An 18,422-nucleotide genomic window follows, 5' to 3' on the forward strand; every position below is an offset into this window, starting at 1 on the left:
CAGTCAGGGTCACTGAGCCATTCATTCACTTGAGTGTCTGAACTCTCAGCAACATTGGATAGGTAGGAAGGCAGATTTGAGCTGCATAGATGACTGTACTACTCTTAGTTGTGTGACTTTGGACAAGTCATTTATTCTCTTTGGGACTTAGCTTTGTCTCCTTGAGAATGAAGGGATTGGACTAAATTATATCGGTGGTACCTCTTAGTTCATTTCCATTTCTCCCCCCTCCTGTTTCCAGTTCTTCCTTCATACCTCTGCTATAAGAAGTCTTTCTTATACAAAAACCTGCTCATACCACTTGTTCGGTGATCTTCTGTGGCTTCCCATTGCCCATTATTGCATTTCTTTGATTAACATTTGAGAGTATCCACAATCTGGTAACATTCAACCTTCTCAGATTTACCTCATGCTATTGTTTTCTAGTGGCACAGTAGAAAGAGCACTAGGTCTGAATTCCAGAAAACTCCTCTTCCTGAGTTAAAATCTGGCCTCAGAAAAATACTAGCTGTGGGACCCTAAGCAGGTCCCTTATTCCTTTTTGCCTTAGTTTCCTCATCTGTCAAGTAAACTGGAGAAGGAAATAGCAAATCATTCTATGAACTCTGCCAAGAAAACCTGAAATGGAGTCATGAAGAGTGGGACACAAGTGAAACAATCGCACAACAACAAATTCCTTTCCATATACTTGGCATTGTAGTCAAATTGGATTACTCTCAGCTCCTTGAACTAAATTCTACTGTCTCTACAACTTTGCTTGTAATGCTTCCTAGGACTAAGATGCCACCCATGCACTTTTGTGCTTATTTAATACCTAACTATTCTTTATATGGATAGAGAGCTGGGTTGGGAGTCAGGAAGACCTGAATTCAAATTTGGCCTCAGATGCTAGCTGTGTGACTTGGGCAAGTCGCTTAACCCTGTTTGCCTCAGTTTCTTCAACTGTAAAATGAAATGGCAAACCACTTTTGTATCTTTGCCAAGAAAACCACAAAAGGAGTCATGAAGAGTCAGACACTACTAAAATGACTAAACAACACATTCTCTGTATCCCAACTTAATTGAATCTCCTTTGAAAAGACTTCCTTTGCCTACCCTTTGATCCAGCCATTGCACTGCTGGGTTTGTACCCCAAAGAGAAAAAACTTGTACAAGAATATTAATAACTGCACACTTTGTGGTGGCAAAAAATTGGAAAATGAGGGGATGCCCTTCAATTGGGGAATGGCTGAACAAATTGTGGTATATGTTAGTACTGGAATGTTATCGTGCTGAAAGGAATAATGAACTGGAGGAATTCCATGGGAACTGGAACGACCTCCAGGAAGTGATGCAGAGCGAAAGGAGCAGAACCAGGAAATCATTATACACAGAGACTGATACATTATGGCACAATTGAATGTAATGGACTTCTCTACTAGCAGCAATGCAATGACCCAGGACAATCCAGAGGAACTTAGGAGAAAGACCACTATCCACATCCAGAGAAAGGACTGTGGAACCAGAAATGCATTAGAAAAATATATGATTGATCATGTAGTGCAATAGGGATGTGATTAGGGTTTTGATGTTAAAGGATCTCTCTACTGCAAATATGAATAACATGGTGTAATGAAGGGAGATAAATGGAGTCTCCTACCACTGAATTCAGGACCAGGGTGTGGTAGAGATAGAATGGAGCCTAGAGGTGGAGAGAGGGATTAGATTGTTTTTTTTCTCTCTTTCCCTGGTAAACCCCACTCTGGTTGCCTTCAGAATCACAGGTTACTGTTCCCTCAGAGACTTGGTTGAAATAAAGTACAGGATGGACAGCTTCTCCCTCTCTGAGGAGAGAAGTATAACTTTCCTCCCCCCAAACTCCAAGTGTCCCTTCTTAGATACTATGGACAGCTGTTTATTCTAAAGGAACACCTGAAAGGTAGGGCAAGTGAGTTTGTGGGATAAGGTATGGGAAGGTGGGAAACAGGAAGTCCCTACATATAACAATTCAACCCCTTCCCCCCCAGTCCTGCAGGGTCAAGCTTTGCCTGCTTGACCCTCTGAGGTCAGTTGTGAGAGGTGTCTTGACTCCCAGCTGTTCTATATATGATATTGAGTTCAAGGACTGTTTAGAGGGATAAAGAGGAAATCTCCTGGCAAAGTCCTGTTCACTCTGGTTTGTCTTCCACTGGACACTAGGGTCTGGCTTCCTAGGAGGATGTTCCAGGCTCAGAGGTTCGATTAGATCAACCTCCCTGGTAGGCTTCCCAAAGAGGAGTGAGTTTAACTGTTCAGATCTTCTCAGCTCCTCTGTTGCTTCTCCATAATTCTCTCTCCTTCCTGCCCTTCCCCCTGCTCGAGTTGGTCTTCCAGCATGATGGGTCTGCTTTCCTCTCTTATAAATGGAAATAGGTTATCAACAATGATACATGTATAACTTGGTGGAACTGCTTGTCAGCTTTGGGAGGGGTTAGGAGAAAGCTGGGGAGGGGGGATCATGAATCATGTAACCATGGAAAAATAGTCTAAATAAAAAAAAAAGAGAGAGAGACTTCCTGATTCCTTCTGGATAGGTGATCTTCCTCCTCACAGGGAACAAAATACTTCATAACTTTCTGATGGATTTATTGAATATTGTGAATTAGAGCTATAAGTGTATGTGTCTCATTCCCCACTAAACTGAGAGCTTTTTTTTTTTTTTAAACCCTTACCTTCCTTCTTGGAGTCAAAACTGTGTATTGGCTCCAAGGCAGAAGAGTGGTAGGGGCTAGGCAATGGGGGTCAAGTGACTTGCCCAGGGTCACACAACTAGGAAGTGGCTGAGGTCAGATTTGAACCTAGGACCTCCATTAGGCCTCTCTAGGCCTGGTTCTCAATCCACTGAGCTACCCAGCTGCCCCCCAAACTGAGAGCTTTTTAAGCAGATGGACCATATCTTTTCCTAAAGTCTGCACCTTGCTCTGTATGAAGACAGTGAGAACTTAGCATATGATTGTTACATTTCCAGCTTCTCTGTCATCATTACCATCTCCAAGAAGCATTTATTGGGTAACATCCAGGGATAAGGTTATTTATGCTAATCTCCCCATATCAATGGGTAGAAGACATAGTCCCAAAACATGGAAACGTGGAAAGACCTACATGAAATTATGAAGAACAAAATGAGCAGAACCAAAAGAAAAGCAACAGAAATATTATTTGAAGATTGACTTGTATATGTCTATCTCCAGAGAAAGAACTGATCAATAGGAACAAATAAGACATGATTTTATATATACATATATATATATATTTTTGTTAAATAATGCCTTTTCTAGTGTAGGGAGGGGAGGAATGGAGATACTTGCAAACTTTAATGTAACAAAAACAAGCAAATTAATTAAAAAAAGAGAAGACAACAGTCACTGTCCTTACAATTTAAACAAGGTGAATCTCATAGCATTGTTTGATAGGAGGTCATCCAACCTCTGTTTGAATATTTCCAGTCCTGGAGAGTTCTCTACCTCAGAAGGTAGTCCATTCCATTTTTGGACTGCTTTGATTTTTTTTTTTAAACCCTCACCTTCTTTCTTAGAATCAATACTGATGGTTCCAAGGCAGAAGAGCAGTCAGGGCTAGGCAATGGGCTTTAAGGGACTTGCCCAAAGTTACACAGTTAGGAAGTATTTGAGGTCAAGTCTGAACTCTGGACCTCCCATCTCTAGTCCTGACTTTCAATCCACTGAGCCATCTTGTTGCCTTTTGCTCTGATTATTAGTAAATGATAGCTTGGACTAGAGCTTTTGTCTAATTGGTGAACTAGACTAGGTTCACGGAGATAAACAGTGATGCTGAATCATTTCAGAAAAAGGCTGCCTGCTGATATGGCAGCCTTCCCCTCTTGGTGAATTCCTTCCAAATCTGTCATCCCTTATTCTCTGGGCTTGACTACCATTATCCCTCACAAATACTTTCATTTTCCCCATCCCTCTTTGCAGCTCCCCTTTTATCTATTTATTTGTTTTCTCATTAGAATGTAAGTTCCTTGAGGGCAGGGACTATCTTTATTTTTGTATCCCCAGTGTCTCCCTATCTAATAAAAGTTTATTGACCGAGTGAGCTAGCGGCTAAGAGCCCAGTGCATAGAGTAGATAGAGTAGCCAAGTGGCATAGGGATAAAAGCTCTCTACTTGGAGTCAGGAGGAACTAGCCTGCCACAATTGCTTCTTATCTGTGAGACCTCAAGCAAATTATTTAACTTTTCTGTGCTTCAGTTTCTTCCCTGTGAAATGGGAGTAACAACAGCATCTACATCCCATGTAGCTTTTGTGCCCTTTGAGTGAGGTTTAGGATTCAAAAGTGCAGTACAAGAAAGGACAAAGCCCAGCAGAGAAAAAGGGAGAGCAAGCCAGCTTTCTTAAGGGAAATACTCAAAATAAAAAGGGGAAGTCAAGGGTGGAACCAGGTCCACTGTGGGGCCCTGAGTTTCAGTTTGCCTATATCTGAAATGGGGATGACAGCATCTTGTTCCAAGGGTTATTGTGAGAGCATTCAAATGAGATAATATATTTAAAGCTCTCTCCAAAAACCTTAAAGTGATTTATAAATGTGAACAATTATTTAGTATTGTTGTTAATGAACTGTAGCAGCTCATTAATATAGCTGGTGGTTTTGTGGGTCTCCCTGATATCTGAAGCCTCACTTACTTCATTTTGCCTGGATTATTTAATGAAAATACAAACATTAGCAGAAAGCTGCCATGGCCTACCTAGCTGCCTCACCCCTCCTCATCATTCTGGGTAGTTACAAAAAATAAATTATTTTCCCCATGGTTATGTATGTTGTTTTGCCCTCAATTTTCTTGGCTATTATCTCCAGCTGTGAGCCTGCGTATGAAATCCTGGTAGAATAGTGAATGCAAACCCTGTTCCCCAAAACTCATTAGTGAAGGTGGTCAATAATATCACCCCCAAGAGCAGACCGGCTTGGTAGAGTGGCTCATCATTAGCTTCCATTCTGCCCATTCGCATCATGGTGCCACCATGCTGCTCATGCAAGGACCACTTCAGGTCCCTTCCTCCACTCTCCAGCATGGTTTCCAGCTGTGGAACAAGCTGACTTAAATCAGCAACCCCAGTGGCCATCAGCTCTTAGAAAAATACCTGGAAGAAATCAAATCCACATTAATCAAGATGCTTTTCAGGGGCTGTAAGAGGGGGATGACTTTGCCTTTTGTTGCTAGCAAGTAGCTTCATGAGGCTCCCCAGCATGGAACAACTCAGGCCCTCAGTTAAGGAGGCTGCAGTTCCCGAAATTGAGTAAACAGGTAATAGTTAGACTTGGTGCTTTGATCTCAGAGATGACGTTGCCTGACAATATGTTGTTGGACTTTAGGATTCAGGAACAAAATCTTCAGTCTTTCAATGTATTCAATCGATTGAATAAAATATTCAGTCCCAATCATTGGGAAATTCAGAAGATTTGCAAAAAAAGTCCGGTTTTTCATGTGCTGGGGCAATTTTGGGTGAGTGGGGTTGTGTCTAGCATCCCCACCACAAATGGGCATTAGCAAATGTGTAAGAACTGGAAGGGATCTTAGGGGTCGTCTAGCCTAGAGGCATGTAGTTGGAATGGAGGTTTGAGCAGTGTCCCAGAGTGGAGAATCAGGATGACCTGAAAATCCAAATTCTGCCTCTCCTACTTACCAGCTGTAGTGAATTTCTCTCATCTGTAAAAGAGGGAGAATAGCTAGATCTGCTTCACAGGGATGTTCTGAGGATCAAATGATTTAACCGAGGGAAAGCACTATGCAAACCTTTGAGTGGCATCCAAATGTCTTATTTATTATATTCTGATTCTGACATTATACTCTATTATTATTAATTAGACCACTTTCCTACATTCTTCATAGGAGTAAATTGAGCCCTTGGTAGTAAGTGGCAGTGTTGAGATATGAACCTAGGTCTTCTGACACATTATCCCATGCTTTCCCCCTATTTTAATGGAAAATTTTAATTTAGAAGTCACAGAACAGACATGTGTGGACCTAGGCTGATGCGGAGGCAGCTGGGTGGGGAGGAGAGAGCATGCCTCCAGCATTCTGAGGTGATGCCTTAGACTATCACCCCCCAGTACCTTTTATTTCTCCTGCCATCCTGGGATACTGACCTACTCTGTGCCTGTGTTTTCTGTTCCCACCCATTTTTATATTTGGGGACTTTTGCTGGACCCTCTGGGCTGAACATTTGCCCGTAATCAGCTCCAACTCCACAGTGGACAGACAGGAGACTAAAAAGCAGGGGCCGAGGGTCTTGGGGGCTCGTGCTGCAGCGAGTGTAGCAGCATTCCACTTCTGCTCAGCTCTGCTCTGGAATAATGAGCAGATTATTCTCATCAATACACAATACTTGATGATTGAGTGCATCTCAATAATGAGTTGCATTAGCGGCTCTTTAAGGATCAGAAGCCTAATGAAACATACACCAGAACTGGGATTTAATCTTTTTCTCATAAAACCTTCACAACAAGGCAATAAACTTCAGACACCAAATTCATTTTGACAAACTCTTCTGAATCATATACAGTGAAGAATCCTGGATAATTGCTGGCGGCCAATCACTGGGACGCTAGGAAGATTTGAAAAAAAAAAGCAGCTTTTTATGTGCCAGGGGCAATTCTGGGTGTGTGGGGTTATGCCCAGCACCCCCACTGCAAATGGGCATTAGAAAATATGGTAAGAGTGTTTAGTCGCTGTGAGGTATCCTTTCACAGGCTTTAGAGATTAGCAACTCCAAGCCTCCCTCATCCTTTGACAGACTCCTTCCTATTTTCAAACATTTATAGAATCTTAGAGCTGCAAAAGACTACTGGAAGTGTCTACTTGAACTCGCCATTCCAAGCAGGATCCTTTCTACAACACTGATTGTTAGGGTTTGTCCTGCTCTCTGATTGAACACTCAGTTCAGTAAGGTAGCCCATTCTTTTGTTTTTTAGAGATATTTTATTTTCCCAATTACAGGTAATATCAATTTTTGACATTATAAGATCCAAATTGTCTTCCCCTTTCCCTACCTTCCCCCCTCTTGCAGACAGTAAGCAATTTGATCTGGATTATTCAAGTATTATAATGAAAAGCATGCTTTCATATTGGTCATTGTTGTAAGAGAATATTCATGTAAAACCCAACCCCCCCCAATAAAAATGGAAACAAACTAATGTGAAAAATAATATGCTTTGATCTGTATTCCGACTCAAATATTCTCTGGAGGCGGAGAGCATTCTTTGTTGTAATCCTTCAGAATTGTCCTGGATTGTAGTGTTGTTGAGAGTAGCTAAGTCTTTCACAGTTGATTATTGTACAATATTACTTTTACTGTGTACAGTGTTTTCCGGGTTCTGCTTATTTTGCTCCGCATTTGTTCATGCACATCTTTCCAGCTTTTTCTGAAATCATTCTGCTCATTGTTTCTCATAGCACAATTGGATTCCATCACCACCCATGATATTGTGTCCTGCCATACCCAATTGATGCATATCCCCTCAGTTTCCAATTCTTTGCCAGCATAAAAAGAGCTGCTATAAATATTTTTGTACAAGTAGGTCCTTTCCCCTCTTTTATGATTTCGTTGGTATTCAGACCCAGGAGTAGTATTACAGGATCAGAGTATGCACAGTTTAGCCTATTCCATTTTTGTACCAGTCTAATTGTTGTGATTAAGTAGTAGCAGCAGATAGGTACGTTGGGTTTTATAGATACAAAGTATTTATATGTGTGAAGTTTCATTTGATTCTCAAAACTCTGCTAGGGAGAGAATGAAAATATAGAGAAAAACAGATGGTTTAGGGAATAGAATTCTGAATCAAATGTTAAGAATACCTGAAGTCAAATGCTGCTTCAGATACTTACCAGACCGTGATCCTATGGAAGTCACTTAAATTCTTTGTGCCTTGATTTCCCCATATGTAAAATGGGGCTAATGGTAGGGCTAACCAAGATAATATGTGACTCCTTACAAAATTTAAAACATTATATAAATACTAGCTAATATTCTTATCCTCAGGTAGCTAGGTGGCACAATGGATAGAGCTCTGGGCCTGGAGTTATGAAGACTTACCTTCCTGAGTTCAAATCTGCCCTCATGGGGCAATTAGGTGGTTCAGTAAACAGAGAACCAGGCCTAAAGATGGGAGGTCCTGGGTTCAACTTTTATCCATCTCAGTTTCTTTGACTGTAAAACAGAGGCAATATCATCTATATCCCAAGGTTGTTTTATGAATCAAAGGAGACAACATGTGAATAATGCTTTTCAAACCTTAAGTATATCATCTATATTTTGTACATAAGGAAGCTTGTGCTCAAATGAATTAAATGAATAGCTCAAGGTCAATGATAGTAAGTAGTAGGATCAGTACTTGCCTGATCTTTCTAATCTTAGAAAATACTTCTAGAAATTTGCTTTTTTGGTCTTTTGGTAACTTTGTTGTTTAGTGGTGTCTGACTCTTTGTGTTCCCATTTTATTTTGGCAAAGATTTTCTTTGCAAAGATACTAGAGTGGTTTGCTATTTTTTTTTTCTCCAGCTCATTTTACAAATGAGAAAACCGAGGCAAACTTTTGTTAACTTAGGACTATATAAATTTAGAGCCAAAAGGTATCTTGGAGCCTAGAATATACAATTATCTCATTTTAAATGTGAGTAAATTGAAGATTAGAGAAGTTAAAGTGATTTATCTAAGGTTATTTTGCAAGCTGACCTGTGGACTGAGAAGAAGAGGGTTCCTCCTGACTGGGTGTGGCGACTTAGGCCAAATAGTGATGAATGGGAGACAGCTTTTATATTCAACCCACAGCACAGGGTTTCACAGAGAAACTGCTCCACTTGGCTGAGGGTTGGCTTTATTTTATACCCTCATGATCACACATCTACTTGGCACACAGTTTCATTCTCAACATACAAAAGTAGGCGAGCTCCATAGAACCTAACAATAGACATGAAGTCTAAGGAGATAGTTGACAAAACATTGTTACTAAGTGCAGGGTCAGAGGGTAGAATCAACATGACCCAGATATAGGTTGGGGAATTCAGAGCACAGATTTGCCAGAAGTTTTTATGCCTAGAAAAGAGGGTCCTATCTAAGTGGGTATATAAGAATCTTTAGGTTTAATTTTGTAAGTGGGATCTTCTGGTAATATTCTGGGGGGACATGGTGGGACATCTGTTTTAACCCTGAAAGTATGTTGCTCTCATCTATTTTTCCTGGGGCTAAGTAAGAACAATAATCATAGCAATTCCAATAATAAGGGGATGTTAATAAGGAAAGTGTTAGTTTTATGGTTGGACTGAGGATATTTAATTGGTTGCCAGGGATTTAATTTCTAAATCCCCAAAATAAATTACTAAAGTCAAATGGAATTTATGGTAGTTTATTTTACACTAGAGGGAAGATATTAAGGAAGAGAGAAAGAAAAGGGGGGGGGGAAGTGAGAGACACAGAGAGAGAGAGAGAGAGAGAGAGAGACAGAGACAGAGACAGAGAGAGTAGGCGAGCTCTGGCTTCTTTGACCCAGGTAGGAATTTCTAGGCCCCAGCCAGGGGAAAGAAGTCTCAAGATGATGGGCCTTTTCTTGAGGCCAAGGAAAGGAAGTCAGTCTTTACACTCACCACATGTCAATTCAATCAGCAGATTCCTTATCAGCCTCAACTCTAGCAGGCTCCACTCCAAGTGTGTCTCTTTCAAACTCCCAGAAGAACCAACCACTCCCAGAAGACTAAGCTCCAACCAATCTCGTTCAGCTCCTTGACTCTTTCTTTTAAAGACCTTTTTCCTTGTGTCACTTACCTTAATTCCACGTCTACCAATAACAGCTGATGCTCTGTTAGTCAATTCTAATTCGTTACCCACTATTGCACACGTGGGTCACATACCTCCCATTTCATGATTAAGTGGGATATTTACACCTTTGGTGATTAGATCTAACATGGGCAGATCTTCGCATTCAACTTTAAGTACTGTGCTTACATTTTTGGGGATTAAATAAAAAAATAGACGGGATTATAATTTAATCTTCACAATCAAGGAAGAGCTAAGTACTTTCATTGTTACAATCAGGGGAGAGCCAAATCCAATCTTCACAAAAGTCACTTTGGGGGGGTTTCAGTGGGTGTTTCCATCCTTCCTGGGGGTTGCTTTGCAGTCCCTGGTTTCCACATGTGACTGTGTCAAACAGCATGGTCTTTGATGGCTCCCAGCATTGTTACACAGATACTAAGAGGCAGAGGTGAGTTATGAGCTAGGGTCACCACACTTTCCACTCAGTGTTCTTTCCATTGTCTATTTTTTACCCATAGATCTTAATTCTCCCCTTTGTAGCTATACAGTCTCCAGGAATAAGGAGATTATAGTCCTGTATTCTGCCCTCCTAGGCCTCATCTGGAGCATTATGTCCATTTTGTTGTGCCAGAACTTAAGAAAGACATTGATAAGGTGGAGAGCATTCAGAGGAGGAGGACAACTAAAATGGTAGACCTTCAAGCCACATTAGTATCAGTGGAAGCAATTGAGAATGTTTAGCTTGGAGAGACATAGTAGCTGTATGTGAAGTCTGTCATATATAGGAGGAATTGGACCTGCTATTGGCCCCAGAAGGTAGAACCAGGAATAATAAGTGGAAGTTATAAAAAAGCCATTTTAGAATTGATGCTGGGAAAAATTCTTGACAATTAGAGTTATCTAGAAGTCCAATAAACTGCTTAGAAGGTTGGTGGTTCTACCATCTTTGGAGGTCTTGAAGCAGAGGCTGGATGATTGCTTATGACAGATCTATTATAGCAGGGATACCTTTTGGTTGTGGGTTGGAAGAGGTGAGTGCTTCTTACTATCGGCCTTTTTGATATGTGAGTACAGCTATTGTGGATACCCTGAATTTTCTCATGTAATAGGAACCCTATATTGTGTGCAGAGCTGCCATTCCTACTTCAGGCCAGCTCAGAAGGACTCAATTACTTTCTTCAGGGATGATGATAGAATTCTCTTATATTCTGTTGCAAAAAGAGTTCAGTGGCCAATAAGGGGAAGGAGTTATCAGACCCAAGCTATCGAGCCTTTTAGTCGGTCAAGAAGCAGGAAGCACAGCACAAGTTCTAGGTATTCTCAGTTCTTAGAAAAAATAATAGCAACAAACCCCTCCTTCACACAACCATAGTACATCTTTGAACTATTGTCCATTTTCTTTCTTTTATATGCTGCCAAATTCTGAAGAAATGCATCTGTCCACTGCCTGCTTTTGTCAGCTCAGTCACAGTAGGCAGACAGCAATAAATATTTGCTGCATTTGTAGTTGCGTTCATACACATATATGAAATAGTCATTGCATAGCTGCTATGCTCAAAGAACCATCAGGTTGATAAAGAATAGACACAGGCCTTCATTAATGACTTATTATATCCTTAACCCTCCCTTTCACCTTTTTCTCTGTCAGTGCTGCTCCCATCCTTCCCATCTTCAAAGGCTTGAAATGTTCTCTATAGGAATACTATAAGGTACTTTGCCTTCAATTTCTGAGAAAATTCTAGAATGGATCATATAAGGGGTAGATGGTAAACAACTATATAGAGAAATGTTGATTAAAAAGAGACAGCATGACTTCATCAAAATGGTCATCTAACACTAACATTGTTTCCCTTTTGACAGGATTATTGGGCTAGGAAATGTGGGGGATGCTAATGATGTACTTCGCCTAGATTTTAGCAAAGCTTTGGCAAAGTATCTCTCATATTATTTCAATGGAGAAGATGGAGAGCTGTGGATTAGACAATAATTTAATTAGATGGATTCAGAACTGTTTGGATGGCTGGACTCAAAGAGTTTAATGGTTCAATGTCATTGTGGTAGGAGGTCTCCAGTGGGGTTCCCCAGATATCTGTACTTGGCTCTGGGCTGTTTAATATTTTTATTAAAAAATGAACAAAATCAATAAAAAAAATAGAAACTTGGATAGTAGCTCATCAAATGTGCAGAGGACTCCAAGCTGGGAAAGCTATCTAGTATGTTGACAGTTAGCATCCAGAGGATCTTGATTGGGTTGAATTGTGTTAAATCCAATTAAATGAAATTCATTAGGGATAAGTGTATAGTATGATACTTCACAAGCATAAGATGACAGAAATATGGCATTCTGAAAAAGACTTGGGGGCATTAGAGGACCACAAGCTCAATATAAATCAGCAGAATGAGGAGGGAGCTAAAAAAATTAATGTGAATGTGAAGTTGATTAAGAAGGGCAGAACTTCCAATTGCATTTAGTTCTGGTTGCCATAGTTTAAGAGGGATATTGATAAGTTGGAGAGTGTCCTTAAAAGGTCAACCAGGAGAATGAAAGGTCTTTAGTCATGCCATGTCATATGAGGAGTAGTTGAAGGAACTGGGAGTATTTAGCTTAGAAAAGAGAAGACCCAGAGAGAACATGGCAGCTGTATGTTGGAGATGGAGGATGGAGAAGGAAGGGAATAAGCATTTATATAGTTCCTACTATGTGTCAGGCTCTCTGCAAAGTGTTTTACAAACATCTCATTTGATCCTCAAAACAACCTTGGGAAGTAGGGGTTGTTATTTCAATTTTACAGATGTGAAAAATGAGGCAAATAGAGGTTAAATAACTTGCCAACAGTTACACAGCTAGTAAGTGTCTGAGTCCTGATTTGAACTCAGGCCTTCCTGACTCCAGGCCCAGCTTACTATCCACTATGCTACCTAGGTGGAAGAGGTATTTGAGTTTTTCTGTTTTGCTCCAGAGGGCAAAACCAAGAGAGGGGTGGGAGTGATGGGGAAGTTGCAGAAAGGTTAACTGAGGCTCAGTATCAGGCAATACTGACAATTAGAGCTGTCCAGAAGTCAAATGGACTGCTTAGAGCAGGGAAGGGTTTTTCTTTGCTGGAAGTCTAAAAACTGAGACTAATATTAATAATAATAATAAATTATAATAATATCACTATGTGCCAGGCACAGTGTTAAGTGCTTTAAAATTCTTATCTCATTTGATCTTGACATCAATTCTGGGAGGTAGGTGCTATTATTTTTGCCAGGCAGCTAGGTGGCATAATGGGTAAAGTACCAGGTTTGGTAGTCAGGAAGATCTGAGTTCAAATTTAGATTCAGACATTTCTTAGCTCTGGGACTCTGGGGCAGGGCACTTAACCTCTATTTGCCTCAATTTTCTCATCTATAAAATGGGGATACTATATCTACATCTATTTTATGGATAAGCTCTATTGTTTGCCAATAGAACTGTGAATCTTAGTTTGGAAAAAACCCAATTCTTCATCCATTTGTTTTTGTCTATGTGGATAGTTCTGCCAAACTCTTTTTGAGTGATTGTGAATTTATGTCCTTGAGCTTGATGTAATCAACACAATGGCATCCAAAATTGAGAGCATCTGGAGGCTTCATTGTTCATAGGAAATCCTTCTTCAATTTGGACTTTGCACCATTTCTCTGGCATCACAGTGGCAAGATCTTTTGGTGAGTATACGTCTCCTTATCTTAACCTTTGCTTAATAGTAATGACCCGAGGATTCATGAACAAGGTTATTTCTGTCACTTTTAAAAGGGAACTTGTAATATTTGTTTATGCACATGGGAGATGTTTTGTTGAAGGAGAGTCTTTGGTTGACATTTTGCTCTCCTCAATCCAATATTCTCTTTGCCAGCAGGATACTATTACATGAAGAACAGACCAATTGGACACTGTTTAGATAATTCTAATTTTTCTTGGCAATGACCAAAAATCACGGCTCATGGCAAGTTGGAGATGGGTCTTCTCTTCTCTGGGCCAGATCAGTGTGGAGGATCTTGGCACCACTGATACTCTCCGCTGCATCTTTATAACCTGATTGATTTCAAGCTTGTTAGCCTCAATCCTGACAACGAATAGCAGGATGTTGTTATTCGTAATCTTTTTCATAGCTCACTCCATGGTTAGGGGAACTTGACTTTGGCCTAGTGATCTAGGCTTTTCTCCCTAAATTCCACTTCTCTGAAGGTTCTTGGTCTGCCTCCAAAACTGAAGTGTTTTGGGTGAAGGACTTGAATATTTTTCTTTTTGTGACTATGGGCACCCTTCAAAACTGCTGTGTTGGCCTTCAGGCTCTTCAGTTAAGCTTTTGTCATTGGGAGAACGATTTCTTTTTTTTTTAACTGTCTTAGAGGAAAACTCAACTTCTTTAAAAGAAAACTGTCAAACAACAAGTGTTATGTGTTCTTGCATTTTCTACATCTTTAAGCCAGGATTGTGGTGGTAAAGGCATAGACTACAGGGGAATATTACTAGTAGGATGCCCTCAATGTTTGCTTTGAGGGAAAGACATGAGATGGCACATGCCAGACAGTCCAAATTGCTGTCACCACCTCCCCTCAGACTCCAGTGACAACATCCTGGGCCCCTGGGCAACATCCCACAGACTGCGGACTCTTAGTCCAGCCCTGCCCCTGAATCTGTCAGCCAGGGGAGTAAATCTTGTGGTCAGCTATTCTTTTCTTTTTTTTAATCTTTATCTTCTGACTTAGAATCAATACTTAATGTCAATTCCAAGGCAGAAGAGCAGTAAGGGCTGGGCAACTGGGATTAAGTGGCATGCCCAGGGTCACAAATCGAGAAAGTATCTTAGGGCAGATTTGAACCCAGGTCCTCCTGACTCTAGGATTGACACTCTGTCTACTGAGCCATCTAGCTCTCCTTGGGCCATCTATACTTGGCCTAACCACTCACTGCCACTGCCATCAATTTTTAATGATACTTACCTTTTAGATATATTTTGTTATATTTTTAACTATCTAATTCTTAACTCTGTACTATATTAAATATTCCTTTACCCTCCCCAAATAACAAATCCTAAACTTTTTTTTTAAATATATTTTATTTGATCATTTCCAAGCATTATTCGTTAAAGACATAGATCATTTTCTTTTCCTCCCCCCCACCCCCCATAGCCGACGCGTAAGTCCACTGGGCATTAGATGTTTTCTTGATTTGAACCCATTGCTTTGTTGATAGTATTTGCATTAGAGTGTTCATTTAAAGTCTATCCTCTGTCATGTCCCCTCAACCTCTGTATTCAGGCAGTTGCTTTTTCTCGGTGTTTCCACTCCCATAGTTTATCCTTTGCTTATGAATGGTGTTTTTTTTTTCTCCTGGATCCCTGAAAGTTGTTCAGGGACATTACACCGCCCCTAATGGAGAAGTCCATTACGTTCGATTATACCACAGTGTATTAGTCTCTGTGTACAATGTTCTCCTGGTTCTGCTCCTCTCGCTCTGCATCACTTCCTGGAGGTTGTTCCAGTCTCCATGGAACTTCTCCACTTTATTATTTCTTTGAGCACAATAGTATTCCACCACCAACATATACCACAGTTTGTTCAGCCATTCCCCAATTGATGGGCATCCCCTCGTTTTCCAGTTTTGGGCCACCACAAAGAGCGCAGCTATGAATATTTTTGTACAAGTCTTTGTGTCCATTATCTCTTTGGGGTACAGACCCAGCAGTGCTATGGCTGGGTCAAAGGGTAGATATTCTTTTGTCGCCCTTTGGGCATAGTTCCAAATTGCCCTCCAGAATGGTTGGATCAGTTCACAACTCCACCAGCAATGAATTAATGTCCCTACTTTGCCACATCCCCTCCAGCATTCATTACTTTCCTTTGCTGTTATGTTAGCCAATCTGCTAGGTGTGAGGTGATACCTCAGAGTTGTTTTGATTTGCATCTCCCTGATTATAAGAGATGTAGAACACTTCTTCATGTGCTTGTTAATAGTTTTGATTTCTTTATCTGAGAACTGCCTATCCATTTCCCTTGCCCATTTATCAATTGGAGAATGGCTTGATTTTTTGTACAATTGATTTAGCTCATTATAAATATGAGTAATTAAACCTTTGTCAGAGGTTTCTATGAAGATTTTTTCCCAATTTGTTGTTTCCCTTCTGATTTTAGTTATATTGGTTTTGTTTGTACAAAAGCTTTTTAGTTTGATGTAGTCAAAATTATTTATTTTACATTTTGTGATTCTTTCTATATCTTGCTTGGTTTTAAAGCCTTTCCCCTCCAAAAGGTCTGACATGTATACTATTCTGTGTTTACCCAATTTACTTATGGTTTCCTTCTTTATGTTTAAGTCACTCACCCATTTTGAATTTATCTTGGTGTAGGGTGTGAGGTGTTGATCTATTCCTAGTCTCTCCCACACTGTCTTCCAATTTTCCCAGCAGTTTTTATCGAATAGTGGATTTTTGTCCCAAAAGCTGGGATCTTTGGGTTTATCGTATACTGTCTTGCTGAGGTCGTTTTCCCCCAGTCTATTCCACTGATCTTCCTTTCTGTTTCTTAGCCAGTACCAAATTGTTTTGATGACTGCTGCTTTGTAATATAGTTTGAGGTCTGGGACTGCAAGGCCCCCATCATATGTGTTTTTTTTTCATTATTTCCCTGGATATCCTTGATCTTTTGTTCTTCCAAATGAACTTTGTTATGGTTTTTTCTAAATCAGTGAAGAAGTATTTTGGTAGGTCAATGGGTATGGCACTAAATAGATAAATAAGTTTGGGTAGGATGGTCATTTTTATTATATTGGCTCGTCCTATCCATGAGCAGTTAATGTTTTTCCAATTGTTCAAGTCTAGTTTTAGTTGTGTGGCGAGTGTTTTGTAGTTGTGTTCATATAGTTCCTGTGTTTGTCTTGGGAGATAGATTCCTAGGTATTTTATTTTGTCTAAGGTGATTTTGAATGGGATTTCTCTTTCTAGTTCTTGCTGCTGAGCTGTGTTGGAGATATATAGAAAAGCTGATGATTTATGTGGGTTTATTTTGTATCCTGCAACTTTGCTAAAGTTGTTGATTATTTCAATTAGCTTTTTGGTTGAATCTCTAGGATTCTTTAAGTAGACCATCATGTCATCCGCAAAGAGTGATAACTTGGTCTCCTCCTTGCCTATTCTGATACCTTCAATTTCTTTATCTTCTCTAATTGCTACTGCTAGTGTTTCTAGTACAATGTCAAATAGTAGAGGTGATAATGGGCATCCTTGTTTCACTCCTGATCTTATTGGGAATGCGTCTAGTTTATCCCCATTGCAGATGATATTAGCTGTTGGTTTTAGATATATACTGTTTATTATTTTTAGGAATGACCCTTCTATTCCTATGCTTTCTAGTGTTTTTAATAGGAATGGGTGTTGTATTTTATCAAAGGCTTTTTCTGCATCTATTGAGATAATCATGTGGTTCTTGCTAGTTTGCTTGTTGATGTGGTCAATTATGTGGATGGTTTTCCTAATGTTGAACCAGCCCTGCATCCCTGGTATGAATCCTACTTGATCATGGTGAATGATCCTTCTGATCACTTGCTGGAGTCTTTTTGCTAGTATCCTATTTAAGATTTTTGCATCTATATTCATTAGGGAGATTGGCCTATAGTTTTCTTTCTCTGTTTTTGACCTGCCTGGTTTTGGAATCAGTACCATGTTTGTGTCGTAAAAGGAGTTTGGTAGAACTCCCTCTTTGCTTATTATGTCAAATAGTTTGTATAGTATTGGGGTTAACTGTTCTCTGAATGTTTGATAGAATTCACAGGTGAATCCATCAGGCCCTGGGGATTTTTTCTTAGGAAGTTCTTTGATGGCTTGATGGATTTCAATTTCTGATATGGGATTATTTAAGAATTCTATTTCCTCTTCTGTTAGTCTAGGCAGTTTGTATTTTTGTATATATTCATCCATTTCTCCTAAATTGGTGTATTTATTGCCATATAATTGGGCAAAGTAATTTCTAATGATTGCCTTAATTTCCTCCTCATTGGAGGTGCTGTCCCCCTTTTCATCTTTAATGCTGTGAATTTGCTTTTCTTCCTTCCTTTTTTTAATTAGATTGACCAGTACTTTGTCTATTTTGTTTGTTTTTTCAAAGTACCAGCTTCTTGTCTTATTTATTAAATCAATAGTTCTATCACTTTCGATTTTATTAATTTCTCCCTTAATTTTTAGGATTTCTAATTTGGTTTTCTGCTGGGGGTTTTTAATTTGATCGCTTTCGAGTTTTTTCAATTGCATTTCCAATTGATTGATCTCTGCTCTCCCTTGTTTGTTAATATGAGCTTTCAGGGATATGAATTTGCCTCTGATTACCGCTTTGGCTGCATCCCAAAAGGTTTGAAAGGATGTTTCGCCATTGTCATTTTCCTTGATGAAATTATTAATTGTTTCTATGATTTCTTCTTTAGCTAAACGGTTTTGGAGTATCATATTGTTTAATTTCCAATTGGTTTTAGATTTGGTTTTCCATGTACCATTACTAATCATTATTTTTATTGCCTTGTGATCTGAGAAGGCTGCATTCATTATTTCTGCTTTTTTGCATTTGTGTGCTATGTTTCTGTGACCTAATGTATGGTCAATTTTTGTGAATGTGCCATGTGGT

The sequence above is a fragment of the Monodelphis domestica genome, chromosome 1 (assembly GCF_027887165.1).
Source record: "Monodelphis domestica isolate mMonDom1 chromosome 1, mMonDom1.pri, whole genome shotgun sequence".
Taxonomy (NCBI): domain Eukaryota; kingdom Metazoa; phylum Chordata; class Mammalia; order Didelphimorphia; family Didelphidae; genus Monodelphis; species Monodelphis domestica.